General features: G+C 39.7%; 2 long non-coding RNA genes across 2 annotated transcripts in view; one reads left to right on the forward strand and one right to left on the reverse strand.

Moving 5' to 3' along the window:
- LOC105482262 (uncharacterized) overlaps window positions 1-25,716 on the forward strand; it is a 72,122-nt gene that overhangs the window by 24,100 nt on the left and 22,306 nt on the right. The window lies entirely within an intron of this gene.
- LOC105482261 (uncharacterized) overlaps window positions 17,359-25,716 on the reverse strand; it is a 33,394-nt gene continuing 25,036 nt past the window's right edge. Inside the window, exons 3-4 of the long non-coding RNA XR_987506.3 lie at window positions 20,560-20,622; window positions 17,359-17,797 (exon numbers count right to left, since the gene is read on the reverse strand). This is a non-coding gene — a long non-coding RNA (uncharacterized lncRNA). The remainder of the gene's footprint in view (window positions 17,798-20,559; window positions 20,623-25,716) is intronic.

A 25,716-nucleotide genomic window follows, 5' to 3' on the forward strand; every position in this document is an offset into this window, starting at 1 on the left:
AGGTCAGGAGATCGAGACCATCCTGGCTAACCCGGTGAAACCCCGTCTCTACTAAAAAATACAAAAAACTAGCCGGGCGAGGTGGCGGGCGCCTGTAGTCCCAGCTACTCGGGAGGCTGAGGCAGGAGAATGGCGTAAACCCGGGAGGCGGAGCTTGCAGTGAGCTGAGATCGGGCCACTGCACTCCAGCCTGGGCGGCAGAGCAAGACTCTGTCTCAAAAAAAAAAACAAGAAACTGCCCAAAAATAGAAAAAAGAAAAGACTGAGAAAAAACAAAAAAAAGAATAGAGCCTTATTGAACTTTAGGATAAGAGCAAATGCTCTAATATGTGTGCAGTTAGAGCCTCGAAAGAAGGGAGAGTAACAGAAAAAAAAAAAAAAAAAAGACAAAACAGTCACAAAATTTTTCAAGTTTGTTGGAAACCAGAAATCCACACATCCAAGAAGCTCGACCATGAAAAACACAAAGAAAATGAATCCATGGTGCATCATAATCATCAAATTGCTGAAAAAGAAAAATAAATAATAAATGTTAAAAGCAGACAGATAATATCGACATTATATACAGAGGAACAAATATAAGAATAAACACAGAACTTCATATCAGAAACATTGTAGCCAGGAAACTATGAAACCAGCTTTAAATAACTGAAAGTAAAATAACTGCAGCTTAGAATTCTATATTCAGTGAAAATATCCTATAAAATGATAGTGAAATAAAAACACTTTTTGGATAAACAAAAGGTGAGAGACTGTTTTTTGTTTTTTGTTTTTTGTTTTTTGTTTTTGTTTGTTTGTTTTACCAGAAGACCTGCCTGTAAGAGATGTCCAGAACTTTTTAGACTCAAGAAAGCTATACCAAATGAAAACTTGAATCTACACAAAGGAATGAAGAGTGTTTAAAATAGCTGAAAGATGGGTAGACACACAAGAATATTTTCCTTTAAATTAAAAAAAAATGATCTTATTGACTTCAAGAAAAAATTAACAACAGTGTAATGAAGGGTTTCTGACATATGTTGAAGCAACATGTATAGCAACAATGGCACAAAGAGTGAGAAGAGGGAAAGGAACCACTATTTTGTAAGTTGCTTACAGTATACAGAAACTGATATAATATCATTTGAAGGTAGATGATAATAATTTGAAGAGTTATATTGTAAACTCTAGAGTAAACAATGGAAAATATAACAAGTCATAGCTAATAAGCCAATAGTAGAGATCAAATACTAAAAATTAAAAAGTACCGAATCCAAGAAGTCAGGTAGGACGGAACAAAACACATGGGATCAATAGGAAACAAATGGCAAGACGGTCTTGGACCCGTCATTGAATAATTGATAATTGATAATTCCATTGAATAAAAGTGGTCTAAACACTCTAATTAGCAGACAGAGATTTATAGATGGAATAAAAAAGCAAAACCTAACTACAGATGAACAATGTGGGGGTCAGGGCCACCAACCCTTACACTGCAAAAAATCCAAATATAACTTTTCACTCTCCAAAGACTTAACTACTACTATCTTACTGTTGACCAAAGCCTTATAGATAACGTAGTCAATTAACACATATTTTGTATGTTATGTGTGTTATATACTGTTTTCTTAAAATAAAGTCAGCTGGAGAAAAGAAAAAGAAAGTCATAAGGAAGAGTACTATCCTGTATTTAGATACCGTAAGGTCTATGGTCTGTTTACAAGATGAATCGTCTGTCTGAACTGGTGACAACCACTGGTGGCAACCGCAGCTGCAGACCTCAATCTACAGTATCTATCAAGCAATCAACTTCTTCTTGTAATGTCATGACTTTTCTTAGGAGCACTGCCAGCATCACTGGTGGAACTTTGTGTGGGTCCCATGATGTTACTAAAGGTTTAAGACATTGCACAAAACATGATTTAAAAAATGCACAAGGACTGTGAAAGACCACTTTTTATTGTTATATGCTCTTTACTAGAGAGATAAGTTGCTCAGGTAGAGTTGATTACATCACATGGCATTTTAAGCAGAGATGTGCAACACTTGAGCTCTCCACAACAGCAATAGCAGGTGGCTAGGAAATTATTACAGTATGAACTACAGTTAATTTTATATGGTTATGATTTAATACTGAATCTTTAAATTGTTTACATTTCTTTTGACTGCAAATGGCGCCACGTATGGTCTGTGTTTGTGTACGTTTTGATAAATTTAAATTTTTATTATAGATATGTGTATACTTTGTGGTAGTAAATGATACAATAGGCTAATATTTACATATATTTTAGTGACTCATGATGTACCTAACTTTTTCTTAAGTTTTAAAATATTTCTAGGCTATGTATTTCACCAGTGAGTTTTTTCAAATTGTCACAAATCTTCAAAAAAAATTTCCAACATATTTATTGAAGAAACTCCATGTATTAGTGCACCTATGTAGTTCAAACCAACATTGTTCAAGTCTCAACTGTATATGCTATCTGCAAGAAATGCACCTTAAAAAACAGTTCAATTTAAAATAACGATAGAAGAATGTTGGGATTCAATCAGAATGGTGGCAGTAATATTAAAGGGAAATATTAGGGAAAGTTATAGGGAATAGTCACAAACCTTTTGGAAGGCTGAAAGGTTACATAGCTTGTAATAATTGAACAAGCTGAAGGCAACTGGTTCTTACCTTAGAGCATTAGGTCACAGGGTAAATACTAGGGACAATAGAGGCTTCCCCAGTTAAGTCTGTTTACCCGACCTTCATTAACTAACCTTTGAGCCAGATGACCCTCTCGGGAGGAGGTCGACTAAGCACATTGCCCCCTAATGGTATTTACTTCAGACCACAGTACCTGAGCTTTAATCATTCGTAGAACTACTCTCTTAACCATGTTAATTATCCACAAGTGTGTTGACTCAGAGATTCTGTTGTTAATTGTATACGAAATTAATGCCTAGAGTGTGAGCTGCTCAGGGCCAGCCGCAGTGATAAGCCTCTCTTGGTGTGCAGGCAGTCGGACATTCAGCTGGACTGGCAAAACAGAATATCTGTGTGTCAGTGTCCGTTTTATTCATCCATCGTTTGGGTCAAGGTCTGTGGGCAGACCCCGCAGCTGATGCCCTCAAGTGTGAGGAGCCTTACCTCAGAAGAATATATATACCATGTAAATATTTATTACAAGAAAACTGGAGGGATTATATTCCTAGTATACAAAGTGGAACTCAGGACAAGAAATATTATCCACAGTAAAGAAGGACCATTTTATAATGGTAAAAAGTTAATTCCTTAAGAAGACCTACCAATCCTAAATCTGTATGCACCTAATTAAAGACAATTAATATGCATGGAATAAAAACTGAAAGAACTTTAAAAAAGACAAATTTATGAGATGAAGATTTCAACACCCCCTCTCTGTCACTGTTAGAATAAGTAGACAAAAAAATGAGGAAATACATAAAATATTTGGACAATAATATTAATGAGCTAGACTTAGTTGACATTTATAGAATGCTCCACACAATAAGGCAAATAACATCATATTTTTCAGTGCACTTAGACTGTTAATCAAGATAGACCATTTGCTAGGCCATAAAATAACTAAAATAACTAAAAAATTCTATGGATTTCAAAAGTGTGGAATCATGCAGAACATGTACTCAGACCACAACAAAATTAAACTAGAAATAAATTTTTAAAAATCTGGAAAATCTCCAAGTATTTGGGAATTAAATGGTACTTCTCTCATTAACACATGGGTTAAAAAGTAAAGAGAAGGGAAATTGGAAAATATTTCCAACTAAATAAAAAGAAAAAATACACAGAGAAATTTATGTGATAGTATTGTTATGCCCAGACCGTTTATTCCCCGAAGAAGACCACCAGAGTCCAGAGTCAAAGCTAAGCAGCAAGGATCTTTATTACAGGTTCGAACCTGGAACTCTCCCTCGCTCGTGAAACGAGATGGGCAGGAGAGCTCCCCCACTCAGCTCCGAACAATGTTATATAGTCTAAGAAAAGTGGGCATAGAGTTATTATACAAATCAGATATATGATTGGCTAGTGTTTGAACAAGGCGATTTGGCTAACTATGATTGGTTCCTGCCATTTCTGATATTTTGGTTCAAACTTTGAGGCGGGAGAGCAGGTTTATGGCAGCAAGAGTTTATCTTACTTAAACAAGTCTTGTGACCTTGCCTCAGAACTTACAAAATCTCTGGTATGTGCAAAACAAAATCTCTGGTACGTGCAGAAAACCAGGTACTCACAGAACTTACGAAATCTCTGGTATGTGCAAAGATTAGAGAGCAGAACAAGGGTGTAGCGGGTGGGGGGCGGGTACACATCTATCTTTGTGTCCTTTCATTTCCCCCTTCTCATAAGTAACTGGATGTCCAATCTTGGATTTCCAGAGTCTTATAATATAGCCTCACTTTCTGGGTGCAGGAGAGGCTGGTGATGGCTACGAAGGACCATTAGTTGGATGGTATCAAACCTTTCTCTGACAAATTGTAAAATTTTATTTACCACACAGGGGCCTATAGTGAATAGAAGTAGTAAAGACATTAGGGGGCCTAAAAGGGGTGCCAGAAGGGAAAACATTGAAGAGCTCCACCAATTGTTAGCGGCTGTAGTGAATTGTTGCTTTTTCATTTCTAAGCTTAGTTCGTGTAGGCGTTGGACTCTTTCCTCAACTAACCCTGACTCATTTATATAGAAACAGCATTCTTCTTTGAGGAACATACAGGTACCTCCTTTCTCAGCTGTGAGTAAGTCTAAGGCTCTGTGGTTTTGAAGGGTGACCTGTGCTAGGGAGGTGAGCTGCCGCTGAAAGGAGGCTAGGGAATAGGCGGAGTCTTCCATAGCAACAGAGAATTGTTGTAACAGCTTGTCATTTTCTATCATGGAGTGTTGTAGGGCCCCTCCTGCTAACCCCGCTGCGACGACAGAGGTGGTTAAGGATATTCCGGCAATTAGTGGTAGAAAAACTGCTCGTCTATGTCGCGCAGTTTTAGTTGGGGCGGTCCCTGCCCAGCCTATGAACTCTGCCGGGGTTAGCAGTGTCAGTCGGGGAACTAGGGTAACAGGGATACACAACTGTCCGTCAGAGATGCTTTTGGACAGAGTTTTTAACAGAGTCATATTACACCAGAAGAACACACCAGGGGGAGCATATATGGGACTATTAGGGTATGTAGCCGATTGGTTACAGAGGCTGTTGCTAAATGCCGAATAACAATAGGGGTATTTCTCTTGGTATGGGTCACGGTACAGGGCCACATCAGGTATCGTGACTATCGATGAGTTAAAACCTGTATAGTTTGTGGGAGGGGAGGATAGAGGAACAGCCGTTAATGGTGGTCTTCCTAGGGTTGCACACATAAAGCAAGAGGACAGGTCGCCTAAACCAGTGAGGTTGGCGAATGCTAGCCCTTCCCGTAATAGAGTTAGCCAGGAGAAGGGCTGCAAGTCTTGTGATAGCTTGGTTTCTTGCCTGTGGATTTGTGTGTGGATTAAGGGTTGAATCTGGACTAGACTTCTCCACAGATATAAATGGCTACTGGGCCAGGTACTAGTTGATGAGTAATATACTCCCCCATGTTGTGGGGTTGTCCACCGAGAGTCCCATGGGTCTCTAATTATCCAAGTGTAAGTGACGGGAGACTCAGTTTTGTAAAAATACCACCCTTGTCGTTCTCTCCAGTATCCGACAGAGTGCGTCTTACAGTAGCTATATGGGCAACCTGCACTCTGGTGCCACCAATAATTTTTACAATTATATTCAGTTTGATCATATTCAAAACAGATCATGGGTATTGCTGGTTGGGCAATCTGGAACCTAGTGAAATTGAGGTAAACTATAGTATTACACCCTGAGGGGGGGCAGTCTGCGCTAGCTAGCAGTTTACCCGCTTGGGGGGTTTCCCCAGGGTGAGTTTTGTTCTCATAGAGCCAGAACCTCCAGACATAGGGATTAGACGGCGCAGCAGTGAGGAGAGTCAGATGCATAAGGCATAAAAGCATAGGTAAGCTAGACATGGTTACGGCTATGGGGATGACGGCGCAGGGTTAGCTTTAAGGGATTGTTCTTAGCTTTGTCTACAGTCCATGTAACCGGTGCTCCAGACGGCTCGAGAAGGTCGGATGTTGGGTCCACTGGTTTGACGTGTGTGTAGTGGATCCACGAAGCGATGCCTTCTACTTTGAGAGCGGTGGGAGTAGTCAGGAGTACTTGCAGTGGTCCTTTCCACCTGGGTTGAAGAGTTTCTTGCCGGTGGCGCTTGACTAGGACCCAGTCTCCCGGCTGGAACGGATGAGGCGTCGGCGGAGGTCCTGCCTCGTACAGTTCTCATAGTCTGGGCCAAATTTCCTGGTGAGTTTTCTGTAAGGCTTGTAAGGAGAACAGGAGCTCAGAGACATTTTCAGTTTCAGGTTTGAGTAAGTCATCTTTTAGACTGGGGACCAGGGGTGGGGGTCTGCCATACATGATTACATATGGTGTGAGGCCTAGTCTGTAAGGGGTATTTCGGCCCCAGAACAGAGCGTAGGGGAGAAGTACTACCAAATTAGCGCCAGTCTCCATGGTCAATTTAGTTAAGGTCTCCTTCAGAGTCCGATTCATCCTTTCTACCTGTCCTGAGCTTTGGGGCCTATAAGCACAATGTAATTTCCAATTTGCCCCCAGAATGGAAGCCAAATCCTGACTTACCTTAGCAACGAAGGCTGGTCCATTGTCTGACCCTATTTGGACGGGAAAGCCATACCTGGGGAGGATTTCTTCCAAAATTTTCTTTGCTACAACCTGAGCAGTTTCTCTCTTAGTTGGGAACGCTTCTGTCCATCCTGAAAAAGTATCTACAAAGACAAGTAAGTACTGATACCCATATTTTCCAGGCTTTATCTCAGTAAAGTCTATTTCCCAATAGATACCAGGCCTAGTTCCTCTACACCTAATTCCTGCGGTGGTCTGGGTTTGGGGGCAAGCGTTGTTTAGTTGGCAGGCTTTGCAATTTGTTGTGACATCGCTGGCCAGTTCAGCTATGTGCCTGATTCTAAACTTGGCATGCCTGATTAAGTCCATCATTCGCTGGGCACCCAGGTGGGTTGTCCGGTGGATGTGTTCCAACACCTGCCGTCCTAATTTTTCTGGTAGGATGGTTTGGTCATTTATATCAGTCCACCACCCATTTTTAACCTGTTTTAGGGGAAGCGTGTTCATCCATTCGCGATCCTGTTCGGTATAGTTGGGAAAACATGGCAAATTTTGCGGGCCAGGATCGGGGAGCTGGAGCGCGAGGAGCTGACTGGGAGCTTTTGCTATGCTCCTTGCGGTTTGGTCGGCTAAGAAGTTGCCTCGAGCAATTGGCGTAGTTGGTTTCTGATGCCCAGGGCAATGTACGATAGCCAATTTCTTTGGTTTCCACAAAGCAGTTAATAGAGCTAGGATCTCTTGCTTGTTTTTTATTTCTTTGCCTTCGGCTGTTAATAGTCCCCTTTCTCTGTAGATGGCCCCATGTATGTGCGCAGTAGCGAAAGCATAGCGGCTATCCGTGTATACTGTTAGTTTTTTCTCTGCCCCTAGGGTGAGGGCCTGTGTAAGGGCTATCAGTTCGGCTCTTTGGGCCGATGTCCCTGGAGGCAAGGGTTCCACCCAGATTACCTCAGTCTCTGACGTTACAGCCGCTCCTGCATACCGCTGGCCTTGGTGGACATAGCTGCTGCCATCAGCTATGTCCAGGTGAGTTCTGTGTCAGGGAGCGGACGATCTTGCAGGTCCTCCCGCACCCCATGCACCTGAGCCAGTATCTCAGTGCACTCATGGGACGGGGCGTCCAAGTCTGGATTTGGCAGCAGTGAAGCAGGGTTTAAAGAGGTTGGGGGCAGAAAAGTTATTCTGAGGGGGTTTAACAGCAGTCCTTGATAGTGGGTGAGCCGGGCGTTACTCATCCATCGGTCCGGCGGCTGCCGGAGGACGCCTTCAATGGCATGCGGGGTTATAACGCGCAACTCTTGCCCCATGATAAGTTTATCAGCGTCTCGGACCATTAGGGCGGTCGCCGCGATTATCCGGAGGCAGGGTGGCCAGCCAGCAGCCACTGAATCTAATTTTTTTGACAAATAGGCAACTGGCCTCTGCCAGGGGCCTAGGTACTGTGTTAACACGGCTTTTGCAACACCCTTACTTTCATCCACGTATAAGTGGAAGGGCTTGGAGACATCAGGGAGCCCCAGCGCGGGGGCTGATAACAAGGCAGTTTTGATTTGCTGAAAGGCCAGCTCAGCCTCTTCCGTCCAATTGAAGGGCTGCCGTTCCTTTGTTGCCTGGTATAGGGGCTTGGCTAACTCAGCAAATCCGGGTATCCATAACCTACAGAACCCTGCCGACCCCAGGAATTCTCTCACTTGCCGTGTTGACTGGGGTCTAGGGATGCGTAGGACTGTTTCCTTTCGGGCTTTGGTTAGCCAGCATTGCCCCCCTTTTAATAGGTACCCCAGATAAGTTACCTCCGACTTGCAGATCTGAGCCTTTGTTGTTGAGGCTCGGTAGCCTAGCTCCCCCAGAGTCTTCAGGAGGTCCTCAGTCCCTTGAACACAAGTTTCCGGGGACCTGGCCGCTATTAAGAGATCATCAACATATTGCAAAAGAGTTATTTCAGGGTGTTGCCGCCGGTACTCACCCAGATCTTCATGAAGGGCTTCATTGAACAGGGTTGGCGAGTTCTTGAACCCTTGTGGCAGTCTGGTCCATGTTAGCTGACCGTTGATGCCCCTCTCAGGATCCGTCCATTGAAATGCAAAGAGTTCTTGACTTTTGGGAGCCAGAGGAAGGCTGAAGAAAGCGTCTTTTAGATCAAGAACGGTATACCACTGTTTTTTGGGATGTAAGCCACTCAGAAGGGTGTATGGATTGGGCACAGTGGGATGTATGTCCATGACCCTTTTATTAACTTCTCTTAAATCCTGTACTGGCCTGTAGTCCGTACTGTTGGGTTTACAAACAGGTAACAGTGGAGTATTCCAGGATGAGTGGCAAGCCCGTAGGACTCCCTGGTCTAGGAGTCAGCGGATATGGGGCGTAATTCCTTCTCTTGCCTCCAGGGGCATAGGATATTGCCGAACCCGAACCGGGTCCGTCCCTGGCTTAACTTCCACAAATATGGCAGGTCCATGTTTAGCTAGCCCCAAGCCCCCAGTTTCTGCCCACGCTTCAGGGAAACGCTGGAGCCAAGAGTCAATTCCCTGATTGGGGGGCTTTTGCTCTTGATGGAGTCAGTACTCATCTTCTAAGGTGACAGTCAGGATAGATATTGGCCTGTTTTGGGAATCAGTTATCTTGGGCCCTTCTGGCTCAAAGTGGATTTGGGCCCCCATCTTTGTCAGCAAGTCCCTCCCTAGTAGAGGGCAGGGGCTCTCTGGGATGACTAGGAAGGAATGGGAGACTTTTCCCGTTCCTAAGTCTACAGTCCTCTGGGTTGTCCAGGGGTATTTTTTGATGCCTGTGGCCCCGTGCACCCAGGATGTTTTCTTAGACATTTTTCCAATTGGTTTGGTTAGGACTGAGCGTTCTGCCTCAGTATCGACCAAGAAGCGAACTGGGGACCCCTCCACTTGCAAAGTTACCCTGGGTTCTGGGAGGGGGTCCGAACCCCGTCCTCCCTAGTCAGAGTCCTGGGTAACCAGTACGGAGGTAGGGTTAGCTGGTCTCCGTTTCTTTGGGCAGTCTTTAATCCAGTGGCCACGTTCCTTGCAATAAGCACACTGATCTTTTTCTAATCCTTGCCTAGGGCCTTGCTTTTTCTGCTTTCTGTTTTGGCCATTTCCTGCCTGGGGGAAAGCTGCTACTAAGACTTTGGTCATTTCTTTGGTTGCCTTGAACTGTTTTTCTTCTGGAGTATCCCTATTATTATAAACTTGCTGGGCCATCTGAAGGAGGTCCTGAATCTGCTTTCCCTCTAAACCTTCTAATTTCTGGAGTTTTCTTTTAATATCTGGTGTTGCCTGGTTTACAAAGGACATTACTACCGCTGCCTGATTTTCCGGTGCTTCCGGGTCCATAGGGGTAAACTGTCTGAAGGCTTCCATTAATCTCTCTAAATACACAGCGGGGCTTTCTGTCTTACCTTGTAACACAGAATATACTTTAGCCAAATTGGTGGGCTTGCGAGCTGCAGCCCGGAGACCCGCCATTAGAGTCTGGCGATAAATGAGCAGTCGTCCCCTACCTTCTGCCGTGTTGTAGTCCCATCTGGGCCGGGTCAAAGGGAAAGCCGCATTAATGAGGTCAGGATTTGCAGTTGGCTGGCCGTCATCTCCTGGAACCAGTTTTCTGGCCTCAACTTGGATTCTTTCCCGCTCCTCCGTTGTGAACAGGATTCGGAGGAGCTGTTGACAGTCATCCCAGGTCGGCTGGTGAGTAAACATGACACTGTCTAACAACCAGGTTAGATCTTTGGGATTATCTGAGAACCGAGCATTTTGGGACTTCCAATTGTATAAATCACTGGTGGAAAAAGGCCAATACATGAGATGGGAGAGCCCGGTATCATCGAGCGATCCTATTTCTCTGAGAGGCAGGGCTACAGTGGAGTCAGGGAGTCGGGAAGCTTGGTCCCGCTGTACGCGGCCTCGTGTTCGGCCGGCCGGCCCCCACAGGTTACTTTCGCTCTCGGCTGCTTCCGCTTCTCGGTTTCCCTCTACGGAAGCACCACCCTGGGGGACTGGGTCCTGCGGGATAAGGTGTGGATATGGTGGGGGAAATGTGGGTTCTAACGTTAGGGGGTCCTGGCTGTCCGGCAGCACAGGGGCCAAGGGAGCAGAGGGAGTCCTTTGTCTTGTAGGTCGCGTTACTAGGACTTTGCAGGGCTCAGGGATGAATGGAGTTATCCAGGGTGGTGGGTTTTCCACAAGATCCTGCCACACTAGAATATAAGGAATTTGATCAGGATGTCCTGACTGCCCTGGCAGGAAAATCTTAGTTTTTACCTTAGTAATAATAGAGAGACAGAAAGTTCCTTCGGAGGGCCACCCTACGCCGAAAGAGGGCCACTCCGAACGGCAGAAAGTAACTAGCTTTCCCTTCTTTAGTTCTACGCTTAAGTTACGCCCCCGAGCCTTCACATCCTTAAAATTGGTAACAAGGAGTGAGAGCGGCGTGCTCTGGTTGTTGCCCATCTTTGGACTGCTCCTACAAAGACAAGGGGGGACGAAAATGAGTGTGAAGCATAGGGGAGTATCCGACAGGTCCGGTCCTGGAAGGGGAAGAAAAGGTTTTATGTTTCGTTTTGGGCTTACACTTAACACTTAACAAAAACGGACAGACAGTAATAACGATGAGCATTCGCAAGCACGTGTCAGACTTCCGACCTGAGTCAGACGGGGCAACCAAGGATGGAGGCCCCCAGATGGGCACTGGGGAACGTCTCCCACCAGTCCCGAGTGGCTGTCTTCTAGCGCGTCCGCCAAGACCGTGCCACTTACAGAACAGACCAATACAGATTACAGATTACGGATTTCGCGAAATTTCAGGGAGACAGACAGAGACAAAGACAGAGACAGTGACAAAGCCGGCTTACCTACAGATTAAGATCCGTTGACTTGGGGGTCTGGTGGGCTTGGGGGAAATCCCGGACGAGCCCCCATTTGTTATGCCCAGACCGTTTATTCCCCGAAGAAGACCACCAGAGTCCAGAGTCAAAGCTAAGCAGCAAGGATCTTTATTACAGGTTCGAACCTGGAACTCTCCCTCGCTCATGAAACGAGATGGGCAGGAGAGCTCCCCCACTCAGCTCCGAACAATGTTATATAGTCTAAGAAAAGTGGGCATAGAGTTATTATACAAATCAGATATATGATTGGCTAGTGTTTGAACAAGGCGATTTGGCTAACTATGATTGGTTCCTGCCATTTCTGATATTTTGGTTCAAACTTTGAGGCGGGAGAGCAGGTTTATGGCAGCAAGAGTTTATCTTACTTAAATACGTCTTGTGACCTTGCCTCAGAACTTACAAAATCTCTGGTATGTGCAAAACAAAATCTCTGGTACGTGCAGAAAACCAGGTACTCACAGAACTTACGAAATCTCTGGTATGTGCAAAGATTAGAGAGCAGAACAAGGGTGTAGCGGGTGGGGGGCGGGGGTACACATCTATCTTTGTGTCCTTTCAGTATTGAGACAGAAAATTTAAAGTTTTAAATGGTTACATTATAAAACACAAAAGATCTAAACTCGATGACCCAAGAAAGTTAGCAAATGAAGAGCAATATAAATCCAAAAAAAAGAAAGCAAGAAATAGGAATACAAAATAAAGAACACTAATGAAACAAGAAGTTGGTTCTTTTAAAAGATCAATAAAATTGATAAATTATAGACTAGTAGTGCAAAAAAGAGGAGACATAAATTAGTAATATCAGAAATCTAAAAGGAGATATCACTACAGACCTTGCAAATATCACAAAGTTAATAGAGGTATTATGAGCAATTTTATGCTGTTTTATACATTCAATCACTTGGATGAAATGAAATTATCTAAAGACATATATTGCCTAAATTCAGAAAAGAAGAAATAAAACATCTGAATAACCTTATAGCTACTACAAAGAACAACACAGGCCCAGATGGCTTCACCTGTCAATGTTACTAATCCTACACAAACTGCTTTAAGCAAAAGAAAAACCTATCCCTACTCATTTAATAAGGACAGATTTATCATGTAGACAAAGACACTACAGCCTAAACATATGAAAATCTTTAACAAAATGTGAAAATCTTTAATATAATGAATCCAGCAATATATTAAAAGGTTAAAAAATCATTAAGAAACAGAACATATCTCACAAATATAAAGTTGGTTTAACATTTGAAAATTAACCAGTGTAATTCGCCATATTAGCAGAATAAAGGGAAAATATGAGTATCTTAATGGATGCAAATTAAAACCACACTGAAATACCAGAACACACCCATTAGGATTGCTAGAATTGAAAAGGCAATATCAAGTGTTGGCAAGAATATAAGGCAACTAGAACTCTCACATTATTGGAGAGAATGTCTGCATTACAAGCACACTGGAAAATGTTTTGGTCTTTTCTTATAAAATTAAATATATCATACAGCTGAACAAGTGGTCTCTGAGATATTTATATTTATGCAAAAAGGAATAAACACACACCCACACAAAATTTGTTTTTAAATATTCATACATATGTTATTTATAATAGCTACAAACTGAAAACAACTCACAAATCCATCCAGTGGGAATTTATCACAGAAACTATTGAGTATCTTCACAATGGAAGACTATGCAGCAATAAAATGCAATGAACTGTCAATATACGCAAAAGTATAGATAAATTTCAAAAAATTAATTAAGCAAAAGAAGTCGGACTTAAAAAAAGGTATGTACGTTTTACATACTTAAAAAAAGTATGAGTATGTACTTAAAAAAAGTATGAGTCTTTTTACATATTAGGACAGGCAAAACGAATCCATAAGTACTGAAAGCTGATCAGAAAATGATTGGTGGCCATTAGAGAAAGAGGTTGAATGGAAAGGGTCATAGGAGGATTTTTGGAGGTGATGTGTCTTAAATCTCGATTCTGGCTGTAGTTACACAGGTGTACATTATACAGTTGTTAAACTAATTACACTGTACATTTAAAATGAGTGCAATTCATCAATAAAGTTGACTCTAAAGATCAAAACAAAGCAGAGAGAAGGCAGTAGTGGACAAATATAAATATGAAGATCTTGTCCAAGAGCTTTCTGAGGAAATAAAAGTTCAATTTACATTTTTAAAAAGTCCACCTCTGCCAACACAAATACCAAGGCAGAAACTTCCAGGGGATGCCTCAGCAGCAGATTTGCTCTGCATTGTTCTTCTACTTCATCTTTCCTTTGTTGACCTCTTTTATATTTCAGGTTGGTAGTTAAACTCAGGTTGGTAGTTAAAAATTAGTGACATATATTGTTCTAAATGATGGCAGAAAAAGGAACTATGTGAAATACACAGATGGCAAACCTGCATTGTAGCTTGGTATTTATAAAAGATATGCATACTCATTGTGAAAAATTTTAGAAAAACATAAAAAATAAGAAAATAATCTTATGTATCTCATTAATCATAAATCTCAGTAATCTCATTATGAGGAGAGGGAAATATACACTATATATAAACAAATATTTACTCATTGATTACGATGTGCCAGGCATTGTACTGGACATAATGAACAAAATGAAGTTTTTTCCCAGGTGGGAGAGACAGCCATTACTCCAACAATACACAAGTGCACATAGTATTTTACATAGTGTTTTGTCACATGCTTGCACACGTATTGCAAATATATTTCCATGTCATTTAAGCTTTTGTTCAATAGTTTTTTTTTTTTTTTTCTTGAACAGAGTGTCACCCTATTACCCAGGCTGCAGTGCTATGGCTCAGTTTCCGCTCACTGCAACCTCCACCTCCCAGGTTCAAGCGATTCTCCTGCCTCAGCCTCCTAAGTAGCTGGGATTACAGGTACCTGCCACCACACCCGGCTAATTTTTGTATTTTTATTAGAGACGGGTCTTCACCATGTTGGCTGGGCTGGTCTTGAGCTCCTGACCTCAAGTGATCCACCTGCCTCAGCCTCCTAAAGTGCTGGGATTAAGGCATGAGCCACCGTACCCAACCTGTTCAATAAGTTTTAAAGCATACATAGTATTCCAATGTACAGTTTTACTACTTTCTTCTTTAGCCAAATTTTCTTTTATTAACAATTTACATAATTCTCTCCACTTTCTATTTTTGGTAATTAATAACAATACTAATGTAGCAAAATATTTGGACCTAGTTCCTGAGGATTATAAATTCTAAGAAATGAAATTTGTTTTAAAATATAGATGCTGTATAATTTGCAATGTGTTGATAGATCTGTAAAAAGTTAGACATTTTCTTCACCTGGATGTTTATGTGTTTGGGTTGCCAGTGGTCTTATTGAGATGCAGTAAGAAAAAATTTAATTGTTTACTGCGATTCTGCCTCCTCTAAATTTTATTCTTATAAAATATTGAAGTCTCAGGGAATAAAATACAGAATCACAGGTTGTCCTAGTTCTGAATTTTCTCAATTTAACCTTTAAAACTTTACATTGTTGCAAACTAGCCCAAGTAAACAAATGTATATCCCAGATATTATTACGAAAACACAATTCTGACATGCATTCTTCTTTCAATGATTCACATTCTCCATAATTTAATCTAGGGGACTACAAATGCAAAAAAATAAGAGGCTGAACTGGCTGTGACTTTTAATTCCAATACTGATTTCCCAGAGCTTGCTGTGGATTATTCTTGGCAAGTATTTCCATGCTAAATCTGTTCCTTAGAAAACCCGTGGAGGTGATCTCATTCTGTCTATGCAATTCTTTTTGGCATTAATGGGACACTACATAAAGATCAAATACATAAAACATCAGCTAAAACACTTGTAGCAATAGAAACAGCAGTTTATACAAATAGAATTTATACGAGTTATTTCTGCCATGTTTCCAACAAATAAAGCTATAAAGCTTTCAATAGCTGAGGCATTCTAACTCATTGAAGAAAAGCAGTTTACCATAAAGGGGATTGTTTTCTTCTCTACCTCTGCAGGTAATTTATTTTGAGATTGATAGGGGTTCTATAACACTTTAAAGAAAGGAAGTGCTCCTTTTTCAAAAGGTGTTTATCCTTAAATGTAGTTAACAAATCTTCTTTTACAAGACTGTAAAGGGCATTCTGAAGATTGCAATATGTACATAATTATAATGCTCTATCCAACATCAGAAACTCAGAAGAGCTAGGTGGTAGTAGCCAAGAGTGCTAGGAAACCACAGTAGTCCAGGGTTTTTTGTTGTTATTGTTATAAGTTTCTTTATCCCCACTTCCACAATCCCCACAAGTATTTAATCTAAAATTAAAGGCATATAGGCTTAGAGAAGTACTGATCTTCTGTGAAATCCACAGAGATCCTTATATTTTGATAACGATAATTTATTCACAGCAGAGAAACAGGAAAGGATTGTGGAAAAATGCAATTGTTCTTTAATAGCAGCTCAATATTATAGGCTATGGTCCTCTAACTTTAGATCTTAAGCTTAGTGATCTCTGGCAATTATAACTTCAATAATAATTTCTTTCTTAAAACAATTATAAGTAAAAGTATTTCACACATATATCTCTCCTCTATTCAAGTTATTACTTTCAGCTATAGAATGCATGCATGTATGAATTAAGTGAATTTAGGGAATGTTAATATTAGACCTTGTGTGATACACTATGAAATTTAAAGGTGGAATACTAACAATTCAATATAGTAAATTAGATTTTCTATTTATATAATGTAGAAGAATTCAAAGTATTTAAACCATTTGCCTTACTCTGTCTCAACATTTAAAAGAACAATATGATTGTGATGTTGGTCTATTATATGTTCTGAATATCACTGGTTGTGGCCTAATTTCCTAATTTATTTACCTACAGCCACATTTTGTATCTGCTTGGATGGTTTGGTTTCAAGTAAAAGAACACTGAGTTAAAAGTGGTTAAAGGTCAATAAAACTAAAGTAACACAATTCCAGGGCAGAGGTGTCAGCAGGTTCACAGTGCAGATCTCTGGATCCACTGAGTCTGCACAGTCTCTGCTTCCACTCACCCTTGTGAGGTGGCTGTCACAGCCACACCCCACACCCCATGTCACAGAGTTCAAAGGCCACAAGACAGGAGCAGGCACTTCTCCTAGAGCATCTCCCTCTCATCAATGAAGAAAATAATTCCAAGAAGAGTCCCACCCCCGAGAATGGATTTCTTTTCCGGTCTCCTTGGCCAAAAAAGATAATAAGCAAAGACTTAGTTGAAAGAAAGACTAGTAGGAAAGCAAGTTTCTGGAATTTCAGCACCGGTAGTGGGAGGCAAGCTTAGGTCTAAAAAGGAAGAAAGGCTGGGCCAGAGAAAGGCTGTTGGCCAGGCAGCCACAACACTTTATGTATAAAGCAAGAAAACTCAATCATCTCACTTGTGAGTCTTATTGTCCTGGGGCTTTGATAGCGGTTGCAGTGATAGAAAACAAAGCATTTCCTTTGCCAATTTGCTTTCCCACTTTCTAAGACAACTATTTCACAATGTTCTCTTTTCCTCAGACTTCTAAAAGCTTCCTTCTCTTCGTCACTCTCAGTTTATGGCCTGGCCCCTTACCTCAGTTAAAATCTAGAAGCATTCCTGAGAAAATTTCCAGGTTTCTTGCCATTAACGCTACTATCCTACTGGGACCCTAAGCCCTAGACCGCATTCCTCACGCAGCTGATGGACTGCCAATCTCATGCCGTATACAGGGACCCTTGCCTACTCAAGGTCTCGAGTCCCCAAATTACCTTAGTCTCTCTCCTATACCATCATTCTTCTCTCTGTTGGAGTGATTCCATCCACCTGCCCATATGCTGCAATCTCTCCCTACTGTCAAAGATAAACAAGGTCAGACATTAGTCAAAACAGTGAAAACAGATCTTCTTCAGTAATTGCTGACAATAGGGGAAAGGGCTGAGCTCGATTCCAGCTTGTGCAGAGGTGACTGGGTGTTGTGAAGGGAGTAGGAAGGGGTGAGAAGACGTTCAGTAGAGTCAGGGAAGTAAAAAATTACAAGAGGTTGATCAGTGGAAGTGCGATTGGGCCAGCTGTATACTCTACCTGGCAACTATCGAAGTTAGGATTCCGTCCTCCATAAACACTGGGAGACAGAGGCTCCATTCTTCCTGAGGGGCGCTGTTGTCTTTGAGAAAGACACTCCTGAGTTATGGGAGACATATATACACCTTACAGAGAAAAAGCAGGATTCTCAGTTGTAACCCCTTTTAAGAAAATAAGAAAAGCAGGCATTTTAATGGGGAGGGGGAGGGAGCATCCAGGAGACAGGGCCTTATGCTGCTAGGAGCCATGCTAGAGTTGGGTTGTCTCTTAGTGCAAACGTTTGGATGGAGTCATTTCATGCTGAGAGTTCTGCAGTCCTCACTTCTTAATAAAGCAAAACAAAAGAAAACCATCCTTTTTGGAGTCCATTGATCTAGCCAAACATCTTGGAACAGCCGGTTCTGCTAGCTGCTCCTTCTTCACCTCTTATTTTATCCTCAGCGCATTCCTGTCAGGGTTTCCAACCCACCACTTCACTTCACCATTCTCATTATCACTGTTTACCATGACAAATTTAGCAACAACGTCATTTTTTTCCATTTACCCAAAATGTAGTTTTTGATACAGCCGAACAATCTCTTTATCTTGAAACAATTCCTTCCCTCGGCTTCCAGGGCACTGTGCCTAATTTGGCTCCTACACACTGGCAGCTCCTGATCCTCTCAATGTAGAAGCATCCTGGGGCTCCGGCTGGTTGCGTTCTTTTTTCTCTACCAGAGGTCTGTGTTTCTCTTCAAATTTTCATAGATTTAAATACTCTGACATCCTCACCAGTTTTCAGACTTGTATGTCTACCTGCCCACCTGACATATCTTCTGACAGGCAACTTACAATCCTAAGTACAGCTATTGATTGTCCCTGTGTCTTAGTTCATTTTCTGTCGCTTACAACAGAACTGAAACTGGGTAATTTATAAAGAAAGGACTGGATTTTTTTTTTTTTTTTTTTTTTACAGTTATGGAGACTGAGAAGTCTAAGGTCGAGAGGCCACATCTAGTGAGGGACTTGTTGTTTGTGGGAACTCTCTGCAGTGTCCTGAGGTGGTGCAGGGATCACATGGTGAGGGGACTGCATGGGTTCACATGCTAGCTCAGGTCTCTCTTACTCTTCCTATAAAACAAGCAGGCCCATTCTCACGATAACCATTGAGCCATTCATTCATTCATCCATAAATGAGCCCTTATGACTGAATCACCTCCTAAAGGCCCCCCACTCTCAATATTGCCACATTGGGGATTAAATTTCAACATGAGTTTTGGAGGGGACATGTAACCCTAGCAACCTTCACAATCAGCTCCTTCCCCAGTCTTTTCTGTCTCAGTAAAGGTCATCTCTATTCATCCAGTTGTACAGGTCAGAAACTTAGTATTCATTCTTTCCTTTCCCTCACTCTCTGCAGCTAATCTATTAGCAAGTTCTGTCATCTCTGTTTTCAAAATGTATCCCAACCTGTTTACTTTTTCTCACTTCCATTGCTGCCTACCACCATCCCCTTTAGCTTTGATTATGCACTGGCCTCCTAGCTGGTTTTGCTTCCACTCTTGCCTACCTATAGTATAGCATCCACATGACTTCCTGTTTCACTCATAATAAAATTCCAAATCATGCCTGCCCTGTGTAAGACCTGCATGATGTGGCCCCTGCCTAACTCTGAATGTATCTCCTATGTGCTTCCTTTTAAGCATTTGGTTCCAGACACCAAGTCTCTTGACTGTTCTTGACATACCTGTATTCTCAACATTTACTCAGTTGCTGTTCATTTTACCAAGAAAAATGTACTTCCAGCAGACCCTCACATAACTTACTCCCACTTAATTCACATTTATATTCAGATACTGTGTACGGGAGTCTTCAAGGATCATTCTATTTAAAAGAGCACCTCTCGCCAGGCATGGTGGCTCACGCCTGTAATCTCAGCACTTTGGGAGGCCAAGGTGGGAGGATCGCAAGGTCAGGAGATCAAGACCATCCTGGCCAACATGGTGAAACCCGTCTCTACTAAAAATGCAAAAATTAGCCGGGCGAGGTGGCACGCTCCTGTAGTCCCAGCTACTCAGGAGGCTGAGGCACGAGAATCACTTGAACCCGGGAGGCAGAGGCTGCAGTGAGCCGAGATCATGCCACTGCACGCCAGTCTGGGTGCCAGAGCGTCTCTCACTGCCACTCCCACATCAATTTCTATTTCCCTATTCTGTTGTATTTTTTTCGTGCCATTAAATATTCATGTGTCTACCTGACATATTTAAATGACATTGTATTAAATCTAATATATTGAATTATATTAATATTAAATGACATTATATTAAATGCTGTATTTTTCATGTCACTTATCTCACCTTGACAATATAATAAATCACTACCTAATATTAATTTGTTGTGCATATATGATATGTACCTACTTACTACAGTGTAAGCTCTCTTGCCATATCCCCATCACGAAAACAGTGTTGACACATAGCAACAAGTACTATATCTTTGTTGAATGAATGAAAATAGTGTAATCCCTTTAACACTGTGGAAGAGAAAAGGGTGGTTTTGAGGGTATAAAATCCCTGCATTATATAAACTTTTTTATTTTAAATAATAATTACATTGGGTGATGTAATACGGCCAGAGCTGTGGTGCTGTCAGGAGACTGTTGTATTTGGCAAATCTAGATAATTGACAATATGTATGTAGAGTCTGATTATAAACTTCTAGGAGAATAGGAATCATGTCTATTTTACTCAATTTTCCTAGCTTTTGCAGAGCTAGGTTTGAGAGCCTCCTAACGGTGGTAAGGAGGACATCATTGTTATATGGCTGAACAGCAAATATTTCTTTAATACTTTAGTAAGTGGTTTTCCCTGAAAATACATACTGAAACTGAATCAGGAAATATACATACCTGGGTAAAGAAGACATCTAGATGTTTATCCAGTTGAAACTGAATGAAGTTTCTATTGGAAAGCTATTTTACCAGATGAAAACGTAAAAAAAAAAAAAAAAAGAAAGCTATTTTAAATATATTTTATGTTGATATCATACAAGCACAGACAAGTAATTTTTGTCTTTACATACTAACAGGCCAGCAATTTTTGTTCTATATGAAGCACAATACATACTTATAGCATCTCCTGCACTAACTCAAACTGAACACTGTCTTCATCACATTTTCCAAAATTATGTATAGTGAATAGCAAGGTACAGCATTATGATTTTCTTTCTAAGTTCTGACTCAAATGTAAATATTTACATGGTACTCATGGTGCTTATACATGACATCTGTTCATTTTAGCAATTAGTAGAAACATTGCATAAGAAACAGAACCAAAACTCTTGCTTAGATCTTTGTGAATTTACTAGGAGCATTTTCGCTGAAAAAACAACCTCACAGCCATTAAAACACCATTATAATTATTTCAAGTTCAGGCATTGACGTCAGAAATAGTAATGGGAGAGAGCGATAAATTAACTGAGTTGCAGATCATTGGACTTCAAATCCTCCTCTGCGGAACTTTACAAGATGTCCCTGGGTTGCTGAAGTGGAGTCTCACCCTTTCATTCCATTTCAGCTGGGACAACTCCGCTTTCTTCCATTTCAAACTTTGGCATGTCACGTATGATTTGGTGCTGAATTTTTTAAAAATTGAAAATCTCTGTGTTCGCTGTTAAATGCCTAATGACAAGGTTAAGTGAAAGCCACAAATAGAATGAAATGGAGGAGATAAAGAGTGTTTTCTGATATGCTCTTTTCCTTATGGATTTCAGAATAAAGATATTTATTCCAGCATTCATTCCTTGATTCATAAATATTTGTTGAGCAAAAATTATAAACTTGGCACTCTGAGCATCCTTAGTATTAGCAAAAATAGAAAAGAAAATCTGAATGTTCATCAACATGGAGATGGTTGAATATGTTATGGTAAAACCAATCTCTGGAAAACTATGCAACTGTAAAAAATTGTAAGTTGAATCTGTTGGTATTAACTTAAACACATGTTCAAAATATGTTCAATGAAAAGCAAGTTATAGAGACTATGTATATGATATATTCATATTCTCATATGTATATATTATACATGTATATGATATAGAGAATATGACTTCATTTTTATAAACAAAAGGAAAAAATAGAAAAGAAAATCTGAATGTTCATCAACATGGAGATGACTGAATATGTTGTGGTACAACCAGTCTCTGGAAAACTATGCAACTTTAAAAAATTGTAAGTTGAATCTGTTAATACTAACTTAAACTTTTAATTTTAAATAATAATTACATTGCATGTGCTCACATGCTAGCTCAGGTCTCTCTTCCTTTCTTAATATAAATGGGTGTTTGTATGTGTTGACATAACAGGGAGAGGGTATGGCAGAATACAAAGAAAATTGCTTCTGTTGTTTTTCTAAAAGTTTGGGAATGGAGAGGGAGGGTTGGATACACATACAGGAGAGTTAGGGACTATTTATATATGTATACATTTCTGTATTGTTTGGCTTGTCATGATGAGCACACATTATTGTATTAAATCCACAATGCAGATGCCAACTTTTAAACTAGTTTATTGTTTAGTGTTGTCATGTGAAGCTTTGAAAATTAACCATGTGACCTTAAATAATGCTTAAGAATTACTAAATAAACTTACAGCCTTTATGCTGAGGACATCAATGCATCGAATATAAAGAAAATGTGTGACCATGTTCTCTCCACTTACTGGGCTCTAATCAGATTTGTTTGCTTGTCTTGATTAAATATTCTTAAACATGGAAAACAGCATCTATTTTTGTTTTAAATAAAATATGAGATATAGTTTACATACAATAAAATGTGATTATTTTAGGTTTACAGTTCAATGATTTTTTTAAATAAAATATATATACTCATAGAGTCTTAATCAACACGTAGTACATTTCTACAACTCCAAAAGTTCCTTTTATGCCCCTTTGTAGACAATAACCCTCTACTCTCAGATCTAAGCAATCACTGATCTGATTTCTACCATCACGGATTACTATTGCCTGTTCTATAAGGCCATATAAATGAAATTATACACTATACAATCTATTGTTTCTGGCTTTTTGCTCAGTATAATGTTTTTGAGACTCATTCATATTGTGATGTCATTTGTTTTTATTTCTGAGTGGTAGTACATTGTGTAAATGTACCATAATTTTTACCATTCACAAGTTAATGGATATTTGTATTATTTTCAGTTACTAGTTATTATGAATAAAATGGCTATAAATGTTTGTGCCCATGTCTTTTGATGTCACCATAAGTTTTTACTTATTTGGGGCAAATATCTAGGAGTGAAATTACTGGTAGGTATATATTTAACTTTGTAAGAATCTGCCAAACTCTTGTCCAAGGTGGTTATAATGTTTTACTCTTCTACCAGCAGTGCATGAGTCCTAGTTGCTCCACATCTTTTCCAACACTTAGTATTATCATTTTCTATTTCTTTTTAATATTGCCCAGTCTAGAGAGCCTGTAGCGAGTCTAGAGAGTGTCTCAAGGTAGTTTGAATTTGCATTTCTCTAATGACTAATGCTGTTAAACATCTTTTCATGAGCTTATTGGGCATTCTCTTCTCTTGTGAAATTGCTACTCAAATATTTTATATGTTTTTTTAAAAATTGGTTTGTAATCTGAATTGAATTGAATTATTAGAGTTTTTTATATATTCTGAATATAAGACCTTTGTCAGATATATATATTTCAAATATTAATAGTTGCTTCTCTAGGTGTGTGGCTTGCTTTTCTGTTTTTTTAACATTCTGTTTTGCAGAGCAGGTTTTAGTTTTGATAAAATTTATCAATTTATTCGTTTTATGGTTTGTGTTTATTGTGTCATAAGAAATCATTGCATATCATAAGATTGTGCAAATTTATTCCAGGAATTTTCTAGTTTTAGTTTTTGTGTGTAAGACTATGATTTATATCAAATTTATTTTTTTGTATGGCATTCCATACAATTCAGCTGTTTTAGCACCATTTGTTGAAAGACTATTTTGCCCCATTAAATTATTTTGGCAATTTTGTAAAAATTTGATTGACAAACTAGTGTAGATCAACTTAAAAATTATTTATTCTGATTCATTGGTCTATATGTTTACTATAATGCCCATATCACAGTGACTTGATTATTGTAGCCATATAAGAAGTCTTGAAGTCAGGCAGTCACAGTCCTCAAAGTTTGTTATTAAGTGCTTTCTGCTTTTTTCAAAATTCTTTTAGCTTTGTTAGTTTCTTTGCATTTTCTACATAAATTTTAAAACCAGCTTGTCAATTTCTATGAAAATATTCCATTGAGAGTTTAAGATTGCACTGAATCTGTAGATCAATTTAGAAAACATTGACATTAGAACAATGTCAAGACTTCCAATCAATGAGCATGGTATATCTCTCCATTTATTTAGATCTTTCATAATTTTTTTGGAATATTTTGGCTGGGCGCAGTGGCTCATGCCTGTAATCCCAGCATTTTGGGAGGCCGAGGTGGGCAGATCACCTGAGGCCAGGAGTTCAAGACCAGCTTGGCCAACATGGTGAAATCCTGCCTCTACTACAAATACAAAAATTAGCCAGGCATGGTGGCACGTGCCTGTAGTCTCAGCTACTCAGGAGGCTGAGGCAGGAGAATCACTTGAACCGGAGAGATGGAGGTTGCAGTGAGCTGAGATGCACCACTGCACTTTAGCCTGGGGGACAAGAGTGAGACTGTCTCAAAAAAAAAAAAAAAAAAAAGAAAATATTTTGTAGATTTTAGCATACATATCTTGGCCATATTTTGTTAAGTTTATGCAAAATTATGTTGATTTTTTGAAGTTATTGAGAATATGTTATTTCTTAAATTTTTTCCCAATCATTTCTAGTATATAGGCATACAATTAATTTTTCTGTATATTGATGTTTCTGTAAAGTTGCTAAATTCATTAATTAGATATAGTTGTTGTTTTGTAGATTCTTTAGAATTTTCTAATATATAATCACATCATCTGCCAATACCTTTTTTTCTTTCTTTTTAATCTATAAGTCTTTTATTGATTCTCTTTGCCATATTTAACTGGCCAAGAACCCTAGGACAATATTTATTAGAAGTGTTTAGTACACATTCTTGTTTTGTCCCCAATTTTAGAGGAAAAAATATTATATTTTACCAAGAAGTGTTTTTTTTTTTTTAATTTTCTTAATTCAGAGATGGGGTTTTGCTATTTTGGCTAGGCTGGTCTCAAATTCCTGGCCTCAAGTGATCTGCCTGCCTCAGCCTACCAAGAAGTATTATATCAGCTGTAGATTTTTCATATATGGTCTTCGTCAATTTGAAGTTGCTTGGGTTTTTGACAGTTTGTGACATAAGTAGGAAATTAATTTCACCAAATGCATTTTCTTCCTATACTGAAACAATCATATTATTTTCTTTATATTTCATTAATACATAAATTATATTGCTTGATTTTCCAATGTTATAACAACCTCTCACTTCTTTCACAAATTCCACTTAGTTATAGTATATAATCATCTATACATATTACGGGATTCTCCATGACCACTTTGTTAAGGACTATTTTGTCCATGTTCATCAGTGGTACTGTTCATAATTTTCTTTTCTTGCAATGCCTTTGTCTGATTTTGCTATCAGAGTCATGATGGATTCATAAAATGAGTTTGAAAGTGTCAAATTATATTTTCTGAAGGAGTTTATAGAATTACATTATTTCAATTTTAAAATTGTATTGATTTTAGCTTCTCATTTATTAGTTCCTTCTTTTACTTATTTTAAAATTCAAATTGGTATTCTTTTTTTCTAGTTTATGAAGTCAGAAGCTTAGATTATTAATGTTAGTCTTTTTTCTAACAGTAATTTAAAGCTATAAATTTTGCTTTATGCTCTGCTCTACCTATGTCTCACATGATTTGACATATTGTGCTTTCTTATCATTCAGTTTGAAATATTTTTTTTTTTTTTTTTTTTTTGAGACAAGAGTCTTGCTCTGTCCCCCAGGCTGGACTGCAGTGGCCGGATCTCAGCTCACTGCAAGCTCCACCTCCCGGGTTTACG

The sequence above is a fragment of the Macaca nemestrina genome, chromosome 8 (assembly GCF_043159975.1).
Source record: "Macaca nemestrina isolate mMacNem1 chromosome 8, mMacNem.hap1, whole genome shotgun sequence".
Taxonomy (NCBI): domain Eukaryota; kingdom Metazoa; phylum Chordata; class Mammalia; order Primates; family Cercopithecidae; genus Macaca; species Macaca nemestrina.